Source organism: Octopus sinensis, unplaced genomic scaffold, assembly GCF_006345805.1.
Source record: "Octopus sinensis unplaced genomic scaffold, ASM634580v1 Contig13711, whole genome shotgun sequence".
Lineage (NCBI taxonomy): Eukaryota > Metazoa > Mollusca > Cephalopoda > Octopoda > Octopodidae > Octopus > Octopus sinensis.
The window spans coordinates 12,501-22,642 of record NW_021833032.1 but is presented as its reverse complement, the minus strand read 5'-3'; the positions used below and the strand labels follow the sequence as shown (position 1 = coordinate 22,642).

At 39.8% G+C, this 10,142-nt stretch overlaps 1 long non-coding RNA gene across 1 annotated transcript; it reads right to left on the bottom strand.

Moving 5' to 3' along the window:
- Positions 1–7,154: 7,154 nt before the first annotated feature.
- On the bottom strand, positions 7,155–10,102 carry LOC115229861. The gene is made up of 2 exons (XR_003883365.2): positions 9,851–10,102; positions 7,155–7,339 (listed from the first exon to the last, which is right to left on the bottom strand). It is a non-coding gene; the product is annotated as an uncharacterized LOC115229861 (long non-coding RNA).
- Between the last annotated feature and the right edge of the window lie 40 nt (positions 10,103–10,142).

The following is a 10,142-nucleotide window of genomic DNA, read 5'->3' as shown; positions in this document are numbered from 1 at the left end:
AGGCAGCCTCAGCAAGTTGTCACGTGACACTGACTCACCTTAACTGACTAGTGAAGGCGCGTAGTTTTAACCCGCGCTTTTTCTAAACGACCGTTACCTGTCAGTCAGCTTGTCTCACCTAATGATGTTATTTCCCGTCGGCGTGTTTATGACTTTCAAGCCATTTTCGGTCTTCCCGCTTCAGCCATATATAGAAGCTGGCTTTTTCGATCGCCTGCTGTACTCTCCTTATTAGTTTACGCAGCTCGGGGCTAGAAAAAACAAATCTTCTTTTGAAAAGCGTTGTCATTTTTTTTTCAATGAAGCCTCTAGCCCCCACTGCCAGGTGATAATATTCGTCATTCCATCCCTGTTCTCTGCATTCTTCGATTAGCTTTTCGTACCTCTTCTCATTTCGTTCCTCTGCGTTGCCGATGTTCTCTTCTCAAGGTACTGTCACTTCTAGTAAAATTCCCATTCTCCTGTCTCTGTTCCAAAGAACTAAATCCGGTCTTTTTGTTGTTTTTATTAGTGGAAATATTACCTGTCTTTCCATGTCCGTGGCCACCTCCCAGTATCCCTTCTATCTTTCGTCCATCTCGTATACTTTACTTGTAGGCCTGGTTTTATAACATTTTCCCTCCTTGTGGAAGTATACTTCCCTGCGCTTTTCTACTTTTGGGTACTCTCCCCTATTGTACCTCTCGATCTTCTCCTTGAGTGCTGCGCTTATGACACCGAGGACTTGATTATGCTGCCATGTATATCTTTCAAGTGCTAGTCTGCAACCTGATAGAACATGTCCAACCGTCGCTTTCTCTCCGCATCTACACTCTTCGGTTGTTTTTATGTTTCACCGGACTAAGTTCGCCGGTGAGGGTAGAACATCGAAGGTAGACTTGATCAGGAAGGATGTTCTTGCTTGTTCCCAAGCCCAAAGTTCCTTCCATGATAGTCTGCGGTTGATCACATATTCCTCCCATCTCAGGCACTGTCCCTGTTGACTGCATTGCACCAAATGTACATTTCGCCTTTCGTCTTCCTTCTTTCTCACTTCGTATACCACTGCCTCTTTCATCTCTTTTACACTGCTCTTGCAAAATGGCCTGAAATTTTGCGACCCTAGGCCGGTTCTAGCTTCTTGCGTCGCTCCGACTATATCTGCGTGCTTTAGTTTTCCGATAGCCCTGTTTACTGCCTCTTCCACCTTCCATTTCCTCCCTGTTCGTACCTTTGGAGGGTTTTCCCGGATGCTCTGATCTTTTGAATACCTTAGCATCATTACTGTCTTTGCCTTTCCTTCCTTATATTCTTCGGCAATTGATGTTATTGGTAGTTGCAGCGTGGGTTTTCCATATAGTGCAGTTGTATTCAGTGGTTTCGTCAGACCAAGCCATTTTCTGATAAACACACTGCATCTTTGATCCATCCTTTCTACTCTACTCGAGGCTATTTCGTACATTTGCAATGGCCACATTATTCTTGGGTACAGCCCAAATTGCAGTATCCAACATTTTGAATTTTTCCGGCAGCGTTGTTCTGTCAATTGCCTTTAATCCGTGTTCTACTAACTCGTGCGTTTCTTTCCTTTGCTTCTTATCATTTAATAAATCTCTATACCATCTGCCGAGACTCTTTACTAGTTGTTCTTTCACCGTTGGTATGTCTTCACTTCCTATCCTAAATTTCACTTCTTCTTGCCTTTCTTTCACGAAAGCCACGCTTCGAGATTTTTTGGCTTTGAATTTCATCCTTGCCCATCCTATCAGTTCGTCCAACCGCTCTAACGTTCCCTCTGCTGCTTCTCTACTTTCTGATAATATAGTTACATCGTCCATAAAAGCCCCTAATGGTGTCTTTGTAACAGCTTTCTCACAGTTTGTAGATCTAAGTAACATTTCCATGACTAGCACGAATAAGATGACTGATATCGTGCATCCGGCTGCAATACCTATTTCAAACCGTTGTCAATCCGTTGTGAACTTTCCTGCTGTAAATCTCATCCTCTGGTTGTCGTAGTACGACATGAGCATTCGTTGAACATCTTTTGGAATCCAAAAGAAGTCCATCGCTGTTTTTATTATTGCGTGCGGAACAGATCCATAAGCATTGGCAAGATCTAGCCAAACAATATACAGGTTTTTCTTCATTTGTTTTGCACGGATGATGGCTTCCCAGATGGAAAATGCGTGTTCTATGCACCCAGGGATTCATGGGATTCCTACTTTTTAGATTGCTTCATTAACGTACCCGTTATGCTGTACGAATCTTATAATTCGTATAGCAATTATTCCAAACATGATTTTCCCGTCTGTATTTAGTAGTGAAATCGGTCTAAATTGGCCTAGTGTTTTTGCCTCTTTTTCTTTAGGTAGAAAGATACCTTCGGCTATACACCATCGCTCCACTACATCTTTCTTCTTCCACATTTCTCTTATCAGTGCAAACAGCTGCAAACGTAATTTCGGGCAATATTTGTATACCTTGTAGCTCACTCCATCGTTCCGTGGTGCACTTTTTGCTCTTGCTTTTCTTATGAATTCATCCATTTCTTTCCGTTTGATGTCGCTCAAATCAAATGGTACTCTTGGTTCAGGTGGTTTCTTCAGTCCGTGCATTTCTGGGAGTACTTCATTTCTGTCAGAGTCACTGTATGTCTCTTTCAGATGTTGTTCGAGCTCTTCTTTCGTGCAATTCATTTTTCTGCTTTTACTTTCAGTTAATAGATGTTTCGCATATTGATTGGGATTGTTCACAAATGTACAATAGTTTTTTTTCTCTCTCCTTTCTTCTGCTCATCCTTCTTTGTTTTCTTAGCAGATATCAATGCCTCTTTTTTATCTCTTCATATAGCTGCTTTAGCCCTTCTCTTTCCTCCTCCTTCGCATCCCTCCATCTGGTTCTGAGTTTTTCTTCTCTTCTCGAATCTTTGCGATCCGTCTTTCTCTCCTCGATGATCCACTCTTTGCCGTTGATTCTACCTTCCCTGTTGTTTCCAGTCCAAATCTTTTCTCTCCTTCCTGGTAGATTGTATTAACCAGGTTTTCGAGCTTTTGTTCGTCGTCGCCTTTGAATTTGGTGGTCATTCTTGCTACCTCGTCGTCGAATTTTTTATAGCTCGCTGCGTCATTTGCTTTCGGCCACTTAACCTTTGTCTTCTTCACGCCTATCAGTCTTTTTGACTATTCCGATTCAACTGTGGAATGAACCTCGCTGTGGTTATTTTCCGGGGGGTTTTGGCCACACGTCTTATGGTTTATCAACCAACGTTGTTGAATTACTTTCTTCTCACACACCTTCCCTTGGTGGATTCTCAGCCCGATGTAACTAGCAAACACCTTTCCGCAGCAGCTGAACTCCTCATCTACCATTCCTATACCGTTTCCTTTCCCATTGTCTATTTCCGGTCCAAGTCCATTTCGTTTTTTCCCGTCCCTATTTGATCCTTTGTTATCCCCCCGTGGTCCGGGATCATGGGGCCATGATTTCCCATGTTTTTTTTGTTGCAATTTTTTCCCGGATCCGGCTGCAAGCCCATTTCATCCTTCGTTACGCTGTCGTACTGTCAAATATGCTGTTAGTAAAGTACCTAAATTCTTAATACATAAATGTTGCTAATTGCAATGCAATTAACTTATTTATTGTATCAATTCCACATTTGAGTGGTGGAGCAGCTGTTTCAGTACCCAGTCATAGTGTTGTAAGAATGTATATATTTCAATAATTTATATTATGATATTTATAATTTGTATTCTTATCTTATATGTATTGAATTATAATGTATATATGTATGCTATTAAGGCGCTTTTTTGTTAAATGAATAAATAATATCCGAAAGCTGTTTCTCCAATTTGGTAACGAACCACATGGTTCCGGGTTCAGGCCCACTGCGTGGCATCTTGGAGATGTATCTTCTACTATAGCCTCAGGCTGACCAAAGGCCTGTGAGTGGATTTGGAATACGAAACTGAGAGAAGCCCATCCTATATATATATATATATATATAGTTACGCATATTTGCCATTTGAATATGGGGAACCCCTAAGGGTGGATGCTACTGTAGTTTGTAGCCTCAGGAAGATATCTCCTCCTGCTGGCTATAGACACACTATCTGTGCCCTCTCAGTATTTGTGAAGGGAAGTCACCCTCCCCGTCTTCAACTCATGATACACACGGACTCGAGTTTCAAGGTGTTTACCTATCATCAGCGTGTGAACACCTTGAAACTCGAGTCCGTGTGTATCATGAGTTGAAGACGGGGAGGATGACTTCCCTTCACAAATACTGAGAGGGCACAGATAGTGTATCTATAGCCAGCTGGAGGAGATATATTCCTGGGGCTACAATCTACAGTAGCATCCACCCTTAGGGGTTAGCCATATTCAAATGGCAAATATGCGTCACGATGTGTTACCGCTACTGTTTATAACTCGCTCTGAGATTTATCATTGTTTGACTTCACTTTTTCAATATCAGTGTCAATCGACACTGGAAAAAGTATATGTATTTGTGAAGGGAGCTGACTTCTCGTCGACAACCATGATTGTCACACGCTGATGATAGGTAAACACCTTGAAACTCGAGTCCGTGTGTATCATGAGTTGAAGACGGGGAGGATGACGTCCCTTCACAAATACTGAGAAGGCACAGATAGTGTGTCTATAGCCAGCTGGAGGAGATATCTTCCTGGGGCTACAAACTACAGTAGCATCCACCCTTAGGGGTTAGCCATATTCAAATGGCAAATATGCTTCACTATGTGCTACCGCTACTGTTTATAACTCGCTCTGAGATTTATCATTATATATATATATATATATATATATATATGTGTGTGTGTGTGTGTGTGTGTGTGTGTGATAGTAGATTAGTAGATTGATTGCATATTTAATATCATTATTTCATCAGAGCTTTCTTCGTCCAACAAATGCCGATATGGGAATTTTTCGAATCAGCATGTACACAATATGTTAAAATTTAATTAAAATTATCAACCTTTCTTTAAGTTAAACGGAAGCAAAATCGAGGGGCACACATGTGTAGGAATACCATATGGGCATTCGATACAGAGTATATACGTACGTGCCAAGAAACAGTTTGTGTGAGATTTGGCTGCTTTTTCTAGCATGTGGGTATCCTGTTTGAAGCCTGTAGAATCGGGAGGTAAGAGGGTTGATGCAGATTTTATTTTTGATATTTTGAAAATTTCCATTTTACAAACAATTATTTTTTTCAGAATCAGTTTCTCGGTTTTTTATATCACCTATTTTGTCAAAATAAAATTCTGGAGAAAGAGAAAAACGAAGAAAGAGAGGGCGCAATTGAAAATTTTGAAATTGCGATTTTTCTGAATTTTTTTCGTTTGTGGAATCGCTATCTCCATAACCTAAAACATGGTTCTCCGTAAAAAATCACACAAACGTGGGAGTGGTGGGTTAAGTCTCCAACATGTGTACTCACTTCACCTCCAGGGTGACCAGGAGAACGAAATATCTCGTAGCAGTTTAGGAGGAGAGAAATGCTTGTCATTCCACTCATCCAGGTTTCTCTAACTACTACCATATCCAAATTAGGCGTCCTGAGGTCATCGAGGAAAAGCCCTTGTTTCCAATTCGACGCCAGGTTGCAAACATTTACATTGAGTGTAAACATGAAAAACAAATTTGGTCTACCTTAGGTTGGAGATGGGCGTTAACCCCTCACGGAGCTTGTGAAGTCTCTATGTGTGTGTTTGTGTGTGTATGTGAGTGTGAGTGTTCATGTTTATGTGTGTCCTTATCCTACGATCGCAGGCTGGCACGGCGTTGCTTTGTTTATGTCTCTATAAAGAAACGTTCAGCAAGAATAAGAAGACATTACAAATAAATAAACAGGTCCAGTGTACCTGACAGAAACTCATCAAGGCAGTGCTCCAGCATGGCCACAATCCATTGAATGAAAGAAATCCAGGGTAAAGAGTAAACTGCTACAAACTTCGATGTAAGGATATAGAGCTTCTTACTGTTTCCTCCACCGACTATGCTTTTCTCTCTCCCTACCTCTCTCTCACAAGCACACACACACACACACACACGCACACATTCACACACACACACACACATACAAACACGCACACGCACATACACAGACACACTCTTTCACACACACATTCACACACACACACATTCACACACACAAACACACACACACAAACACACACATACACACGCAAACACACACACACACATTCACCTGCGCGCGCGCGCACCCACACTGACACACACATAAAGCCATACACAAACAGACACAAGGAAAGAAGCACAGACACACACAGAAATATCAATAGTAACATTAACATGGATATTTTATTTCAAGGGAGGCTACTCTAATTTATACGATCTATATTTAAGAGTTACCTCCCTTAAAACTATATTATAATGCTTGTTATCTACGTTAAATATAAATATATATACATAAGAACGACCCGTCGGTTACGACGACGAGTGTCCCAGCTGATATGATCAACAGAACAGCCTGCTTGTGAAATTAACGTGCAAGTGGCTGAGCACTCCACAGACACGTGTACCCCTAACGTAGTTCTCAGGGAGGGAGATTTAGGGTGACACAGAGTGCCACAAGGCTGGCCCCATGAATTACAGATACAACTCATTGTTTGCCAGCTGAGTAAAATTGGCTGTATAGTTCTCAAGTTTTAGGGAAACACACAGACAGACAGACACACACACATTCTAAGTTTTATATATAGAGAGATACATCTGTAAATGTAATATGTGACATGTATTCGGTAGCCAAGATAAAACTCCGAGTTTCGGATGCCGAGGTGGAATTCCACGCCACCATCTCTTCAGTTATCCGTTGGCCGGATAACTGAAGAGATGGTGGCGTGGATTTTAGTGGAGTAATTAGTAACTGACGAAATCACTCTATCTGTCTGTCTGTCTGTCTCTCTCCCCATGCGTTTTTTTAACTTACAGTAGAATATAACGATGTTTCAAATAAAAACAAAACATATTGTATTAAGAAACCACATTTATTTCTTCGTTAATAAAAGTTAAAGATTATATTGAAAATTAGTAGTGAAAATTGGCAGTTAGAAAATATCTATAGAATTACAAACCATATGATGTTAGATTTTGTGAGTTACAGAAAATAAGAAGGTTTAAAGTACATTGCTGTTTATAAAGTGTCTAAGTTTCGTAGTGTTGTATTGATAGATAAAAATGAAGTTCTCTTTTATGCAAGCATGTTTAATGTAATATAAGAAGAAAAGAAGATTCTCAAAGACATTAATTTTTTATATTCTTAATTATGTTCTCGTCTCTGCTGTTCCAACATCTGTTTCATTATCAGAACTTGAACCTGGAAACACAATGAGAAAAAACTTCTATAAAATAAAGTAAAATAACCCGAGCCCTTATGTTTTATATATAACCCCAATTGTCATCTGCTATTTCCCCATACGTTAAACATATGAATTACAGAAGAATCATACACAATTTATATTCAAAAACATAGTTTACATTAATTACAGAAACTAGTAATGAGAATTTAATTATGAGGAATATGTTGTACAATCCTGACAATATTGGTTCAGGAATATCTTCCAGAAAAACTGGGCAAGTTGAGAAGGAAAATATGAGAAACTTCTTAGTTCTATTCTGTGGATGTATGTTTTACATATATCTATCTATGGCACAGTGAAGACTTTACGTTGTTCTGTTTATGACTGTGTTTAAATTTCATGTACAATTATCTATAGAAATATAACGAGAGAGCACTCCGTCGGTTACGACGACGAGCGTCCCAGCTGATACGATCAACGGAACAGCTTCCTCGTGAAATTAATGTGCAAGTGGCTGAGCACTCCACAGACACTTGTAACCTTAACGCAGTTCTCAGGGAGATTCAGCATGACACAGAATGTGACAAAGCCGGCCCCTTTGAAATACAGGTACAACTGATTTTTGTCAGCTGATTGGACTGGGGCAACATGGAATAAAATCTTGCTCAAGGTCGCAACGCCTCGCCAGGAATTGAACTCATGACCTTACGATGGTGAGCAAAATAACCAAACCACTAAGCCACGCGCCTTCTATCTCCCCCCTCTCTCTCTCTCTCTATATATATATATATATACTCTTTTACTCTTTTACTTGTTTCAGTCATTTGACTGCGGCCATGCTGGAGCACCACCTTTAGTCGAGCAAATCGACCCCGGGACCTATTCTTTGTAAGCCCAGTACTTATTCTATCGGTCTCTTTTGCCGAACCGCTAAGGGACGGGGACGTAAACACACCAGCATCAGTTGTCAAGCAATGCTAGGGGGCAAACACAGACACACAAACACACACACATACATATATATATATATATATGTATACATATATACGACAGGCTTCTTTCAGTTTCCGTCTACCAAATCCACTCACAAGGCATTGAGGGTGCAAGGGTTGAATTGTCGGCGTTTTATATTTTTTCTAATTTAGCGCATTGTTGTCTTAGATTTTGTCGACTAAGCATTATAGTAGGCTCCATTTGTTATTATGACACAATTCACACAGCTAGATACTTTGGAAACGACATGTTGTTCTGCTTGGTATTCGCCCCGGAAGTTCCAGTAGTAACATGTACCCAGAGTTGTCATTCAGTCAACATCATGGTGTTTGGAGTGATCACTAGTTATGCCTCCATTTATCTTCTGGCACGGCCTCAAATATCTGTAGAAGTTAGTGACACCTTGGGTAAAAGGGGCAGTTGCTGGAAGACTCTCCATGTCTGGCAATAGGACTCTGCACCTTGCCGCACAAGCAGAACCCAGTAATGGATGTCAGGAAATTTATGCGACCACACCACCCCTACCATCTGGCCGTCTAACGTCCCAGATTACAACCCACTTGATTATTATGTGTGGGGCGCAGTTGAGTAACGGATCAACAAAACTCCCTGTCACACCAAAGATGAACTGAAGACAGGGATTATGGCAGCATTCACCAACTTAACAAGGAGACCGTCCGGAAGAGTTGCAGGCGATCTTGAAGTCATCTGGAGACCGTCGTTGAAGCCAATGGCGGATTTGTTGAATAAATTTAGTCTTTCAAAATATTTGTATGTTTTTCTGGTGATTATCAGTGAAAATGATGTGTCAGTATTATTTTCATTTTTGCCTAATTTAGAAGATAGCCTAAGCATCTCAACCTGTATGCACACACATACACACTCACACATACACACTCACACATACATATAAACATACATACATATATACATATTTATATAAATAAGGATAAGATCGTTCATTTAGAATAAAATATCGATTTTATCAAGTAGCCAGCTTGGAAAAAAATAACCTTCAAAGGTGATAATTATATGGACAGTTAAGATGGTTTTAGAGTCAGATCATAGCTGCTATTTTCAGCATGGTGGTATCTCGTAGATACCCTAATTTATAATTTACATATATATATATATATGTGTGTGTGTATATGAAAGAAAAAAGGTGTTCAGAATGCTTGATGGTTGTAAAAAATATATGTTTATTTACATATCACATATTATTCCTTCATATTAGCACTGATGAAACTACAGGAGTAGTTGAAAGCGCTAATATGAAGAAATAATATGTGATAGGTAAATAAATATATATTTTTCTAACCATCCAGCATTCCAAACACCTTTTTTCTTTCATATGTATTAAATCTGTACATCACCCCCAATACTTCTAACATATATATATATATATATATATACATACATACAGATGGTTACGATGTTGACAATGGTTTATGTTGGTGTTTGTGATTAGCCCCATTGTGACATATTGGTTTTGGTTATGGCAGTGGGAGAAATAAGAAATATAAAATTGCACTCACTCTTATTGGTTCTCATTGGTTTATAATGACGTTCGCTGTCTCTCGGTTACATGCACATGAGGAAATGGCATCTCTGGCATCTTTCTTGCATATACAGTAGAATATGAAGATAAACATTCCGAGAAGGATATTGAAGATAATGAAGAGTATGTGAAACACTCCAACTCCTTCTTCCACAGCGATGAATGCTATGACCCAAGATAACACGAACAAGAAGGTCACACTAAAGATGCCAAAAACACGCTTTTCTTTATTTCGTGTTCAGACTGCTCGTCACTTTCTTTGAGCTACG